The sequence below is a fragment of the Pinus tabuliformis genome, chromosome 5_2, assembly GCF_031772625.1.
Source record: "Pinus tabuliformis cultivar Carrire ecotype Pingquan chromosome 5_2, CPIR1, whole genome shotgun sequence".
Lineage (NCBI taxonomy): Eukaryota > Viridiplantae > Streptophyta > Pinopsida > Pinales > Pinaceae > Pinus > Pinus tabuliformis.
In genome coordinates this window covers 312,506,487-312,512,227 of record NC_142306.1, presented here as the reverse complement: position 1 = coordinate 312,512,227, position 5,741 = coordinate 312,506,487, and the positions used below count along the sequence as shown (strand labels likewise).

Genomic DNA, 5,741 nt, shown 5'->3' with positions numbered 1-5,741 from the left:
CATATTTTCAACTTATATCCCTATGATTTTACTCAAATTTTGAGTGGAAGCACGCGTTGGATGCATAATTTAATTTGGCATCCAAGAAATACCCATGTTTCATACTTCCAATGGAACCAACTACATGAAAAATGAGAAATACATATAAAAATGTGATGCAATCACGTTTTTCCATGTATTTCACATTTTTCGTGTTGTAGAGTCCATCGAAAGTATGCAACATGGGTACTCCTTGAATGAAAAATTAAATTACACATCTAATGAATGTTCTCGCTCTAAATTTGAGTAAAATTATCCGGAGACAAGTTGAAAATATAAGTTTATTTTATTTAATTTTTATTTTTATTTTTTATTTTTTTTCCAAAAGAAGTGAATCATCGCTCATGGTTGAAATCATCATATTGAATCATATTGGTTCTTATAAAAAATTTTGTTGTACAATTTTGTTTTGAGACCCATTTTGACCTCAAAATTTCTCTAATGCTTCCTTCAGAACTGTCTTCAAGAGAAGCTTCCAAAAATACTTAACTTTTGTTTTTACTTGACTTTGAATTAGTTACTGTTATAGTCCTTCAAGTTTGGCTTATATACTTGTACTAGCTTCAAAATTCCTTGAATAAGACAAAAATATTTTTCTTTAATCTTTGTCTTAAACAATAGGTCTGGCACCTATTTCACACTTTTAGATCTTGGACCTCTTAAAGTTTTCACTATAATCTCGACCCTCAAACTAGGGCTTCCAGTAAGCACAAAAATGATCTTTTAAAATAGGTCTAACACTTCTCCAAAAGATGCGTACTTGTGTCCTCTTCAAGATGCCATATTTTGTTGGACTGTAGGGTTACTTCTAGCCTTGGATTCCTCTCATACAGGTCTCAATATTTATGAATGTTATATGATGATTTCGGCTCTCTGGTTAGGGATTTGATAACCACTGAAAATACCTCACAAATAAGGCTCTCATGGAAAAAATATTTCGGAAGGAGAAATAAAAACGGAGCTCCAAGGTCCCGAAATGGGAAGGAGGACAGGGGTATTTCGGGAGGATTTTTTAAAACAAGTTACGAAATGAGGTAAGTCCAAGGTGTCAAGGAGGCAGGAGCGATAGGGGTTTCGAAGGCGGTCATTTGGAGAAGAGGATACAGAAAAGAATTATGAGATAGGAGGGTTTTGAAATGGGAAGAGAGGATGAATCTTAAGAGCTATAGGGAGTGATGGGATTTCGGGAAGAAGGATTTCAGAGGCTTTTTAAAAAATAAGTTACACTATGGAGTGTCAAGGTCCCGAAATGAGAAGAGGGTGGTGAGGTCAGTTCTAGGTTGAGTGGGTTCTTCACTTTTTAAACTACGATCACTTTTGAATGTTAAGTAAAATAAAAGGAACTATATATATTTTAATAAGTCTTGATTTTATGAAAACTACAACCACTTCGTTAATACACATTGTGATTTCAGATTTCGTACGAAATTAGAATTGGAATTTGAAATAGACTTTCGAGATCCAAAAAATATAATTTTAATTATTTTACAATTTAGTTGTGGTGGTTCGTAGAACAATTTGGATAAACACCATTTGTGAATCATGCATCGAAATGAATGAAATGAGAACCAATGGAACGCTAGTGAAAAGTCGAACGCAATGAAGCAATCAAAAGAAAAATCTGAAGAAATTAAAAATCCCGCCAAATTGTCAAACACTTCACCAAAAGAAAATATTGAAAAGTGATTTAGCCAAAATTTAAGAAAAAAGTCTCCATTATTATTATGAAATAATATGTTAAAAATGGGGGTGTTGTGATTTCACCACAACAAGTTCTTGTCCAATAAATCTCTATGCTAATATATTTGACCAGAGATTGAGCACGATATTTCCACAAGTATCTTTTACTAAATGTAACCTCTAAAAATGAGAATTATGAAGGATTCTCATCAAATATTTAACTATGTTAACACATTTGACCAAACATCGACCACAATGTTTCTATAGAAATTGGTGATACAAAAAAATTTGTGAAACAAGTACCAACTCTAATTTTCCACAATGAACAATCTACTAAAATATGCACTCAAAAATTCAATTGAATAAGAAAGTTCTTATGATTGTAAGAAATACCTCATTCCAACAATAACCAAAGAAAAACACACACTTCCAATTATTGAAATTTGCATTATAATTCCTTCATGCAATAGTAAATCACCTTCCAAAACATCTCTAAAAGTTTACATGTGCAAAAAAAGGCTATAAACGAAATTCTTCTAATTTACTTTTACTGCCTCCAAAACCCTTAAATGTAAATTACATCAAAAAAATGACAATAGGAAGTTACCATTCAAACAAGCTCCATAAAGCTCTCGCAAACATAAGATGATTCCATTGTCACCCAAAATATTTTCACACCTAACATTTCATTCATAAATACAAACATAAATTCAGAAGACCTCAATCATATTGAACTAGTTCGTCATCAAGCATGAATGTACCATAACTTAACTATAAAGACAAGAATCACTAACTTAGTAAAGAGATATAAATAGTCCAATACATACACCATCACAATGATCGCACAAATTATAATCGAAACCCGTAATGGGACAAATAACTCTCCATTAAGAAGCTCAATACACCCAAAACTTGTACAATGTCACAAATGAGGCTCAGGTCTCCAAATTGTTAAAAAGAAAACCTCGCCCAATTAACCACCAATTTGGTCCAATTTGGTCGGATTCACATGTTTTGTCTCTACTTAATCAATTAAAATTTCAAATGTCAAATGATGTTTATTAATAATATATGTCTTCCATTTGCCTCGAAAGTTTCCAAGAAACCAATTTTCCTGTTCAAAATAAAGTATACAAGGAATCTAATATTATCACAATTACAATAAATTTTTGCACGAATGTCAATAAGCCTTAATTCCATACAAATGAAAATGAGGGATTAAGATTATGAAACATGTATAAATCGTGTAAATGAAATCTCTTTATTATTTTCAAGTTAAAAAAATCGACTAAAACTAGCCTAACCATCAGCAAAAGCCACCTCTTGTTATAACAAAATATGTCTTCTTCCCATACCAAACATTAACGCTTTGGGTTTATGATACTGTGAAGTGAATACATGCTTGTGATAACAAATGTTTTCCCCATAAAGATCAATTTCTCCCCATTTTTTTCGTCAAGGTCCCACTTACCTCCATAATATATGGCATTATGTACAAAATGTTATTTCAAACAAGAAAATATGGACATGCATCCTTACAAATTATTCACATTCAACTATAGAAGAAAACACAATTAGAGTAGAATGTTTCTATTCTTTCAGTGTAGCGTTGTTATTGGTTGCATTGGAAGAGGTAATCTTAGGTGGGCCAGGGATCCAAAGTGCCAACACTGAGGATGCACTTGCAAACATCACACGACGAGGAGCCCACTTGACAACAGTTGGAATCCCTGCATGATTTGTCCAACATGCTACCTACAATTCAAAAGACAAGCTCGCAATTATCATCATAGAATATTTTATATCGCATAAATGAGTGTATTTCAATGAAAAACATCATATAAGGTTACAACACTGCACCTCATTTCCACTATTGATATTCCATGCACGGAGGCTTCCATCCCCTGAACCTACAATACAAACAAGGAATATATATGACTAGTTAAGAACCATGAGACATTTCTCAGGCAATGCAAACAAAGATCTTAAATGATGCATGCTTGATTACAAAGCTAAGTGGCACAAAACCAAAGATGCAAGATCAAAAAAATATGAAAAAGTGGGACATAACCCAAACAAATTGGATATACCCTTAATAGCATTTCAAGTTGCGCTGCAAGTAATTATGATTGGCCTCTATTCTAAAGTTATTCATCCTCACAAAAAGATGCTTTCTAGCAAAGGTCTTGTCCAACTTAGTAAAATTCAATCAGAACTCTACTATTCCCACAATTAACTTAGAGATCTATTAAGATGGCATGATGCAATCAAAGTATATTGACTCAAAACAAGAAACAGTTTTATATGTATCCAGATTGATATAAAGTTTCAATTAGAACAAATAATGCATCCCTTTGTGGACGAGGAATAACCGAAGAGGCATCCTTTGGTAAGTATAACCCAAGCTGTGAATGAAATTAGAGCCTCATAATGGAGAATAATAGAGATAGTGGAAACCTGTATTAAAGTTGGAACGAAAAATATCTTTTAAAGTTGCACAATCTAAATTAGTATTGAAAGAATTCAGCAAAACGAAAAGACTACTTCACCAATACATTTGGCCAAAATAATGGCAATTTTTTCAATTTTTTAAGAGAACATGGTTTGTGTCATCCTTTATGGGTTAAAAATGATCATTTGTTTTGTCTTGTTGTAAGAAACGTTTCTTTTATGCCCCTAAACATCAAAAAATAATATATATTCAACATTTTTTTGTTATACAAAGTATTTTGCTACAAAACATTGAGTCTTGACATTTATAGTGCAAATATTTAAAGAAAAAGTGGTTGTGTTCAATTTCTTTCACTCTAGAACATTAGAGGGGCTATTCTTCCATTCTTTGGTATGTGTCGAGCATAAAATATAGGGCGTGCTTTTCATTAAATGGTTAAATTTATAAATGGCTCAAGGTTAAGGGCTGAGATCTTTTGCTAGGTATTTGTCAAAACAAATTCTTGTGTAACTGTTGTAAGAAAGTATTTCTCTTGACGCTGAATAAGAAGCCCAACATTTGATAGTTTTCCCCAAACTAGGGTTTCCAGGGCATATCTGTGTTATTCTCTATTACAAGTGATTGGTTTAGAGTATTTTTGCTTCTACTATTTATTTGGTTAAAAAACCGAGAATATTTATTGTCACAAATCAAATTAGAAAGTTTTGTTTATTTCATATCTAAGATTATTTGTTGAGATACTAAATTTGTAACTGGGTTTAAAGAAATTAACAAGTTTGCAGTAGTTGGGGAGACCATGATAGATGGTAAGGACAACACTAAATGACTTCACCAAGCCATGGGTTCCTTTCATCAAGGGCATTGTTGCATGAGAGCATCTTCATGATTGGGATAGGCTATTTTGTCTAAGAGGAAATTTGGGAATCTCTAGAAGGTCCATAGAAGAGTGATGATGAGAACCTTGTCCTTTCCAGCCAAGAAAGAAAGGGCAAAGAGAAGGTCAAGAAGAATATGGGTGAAGAGGCTACTTCGCAAGCTCGAAAGGAGGACGACCTACGCAAAGTGAAATGATTTATGTGCCACAACACTGGGCATTATGCTTCACAGTGTCCAAACAAGAAGGGTAATGGTAAGTCACAACAGGTAGTAGCATCTGAAGATACTCAAGTAAATAAGTTCGCTATGAAGTTTAGGGAGTTCTTTGTTGAATTTTGTAACTATGGTCAGTCTTCATAATGTATATTTTGGCCCTTGATGTATTCATATTAATTATTGTAAAGCATGTTCTTCATGCTACAGTCAAAAGAAAAATTATATTTTTAAGTCATGTTCTTTTGGACTTTAAAACAAAGAAAATTTGAATTTTTGAAATTGAAATTGAAAATTTTGGCTCCAAATTTGTCAAGTCAACCTCCCTCCAAGTCAAGTAGGCTCAGGTAGAGTCACACCCATTCGACCCATCCGATTGTTGAAATATGTAAGTAGGTTCGGTTTTCATAATGACAAATGCAATCATGATTTTATATTTGATATTGAAAAGAAAAGAAATTTATTATTGTCATTCTTGATG

At 32.9% G+C, this 5,741-nt stretch overlaps 1 long non-coding RNA gene across 1 annotated transcript; it reads right to left on the bottom strand.

The window, feature by feature from the left end:
- Positions 1–3,358: 3,358 nt before the first annotated feature.
- On the bottom strand, positions 3,359–3,634 carry LOC149158779 (uncharacterized). Its single transcript, XR_016261082.1, has 2 exons — positions 3,580–3,634; positions 3,359–3,474 (listed from the first exon to the last, which is right to left on the bottom strand). It is a non-coding gene; the product is annotated as an uncharacterized LOC149158779 (long non-coding RNA).
- Positions 3,635–5,741: the final 2,107 nt, after the last annotated feature.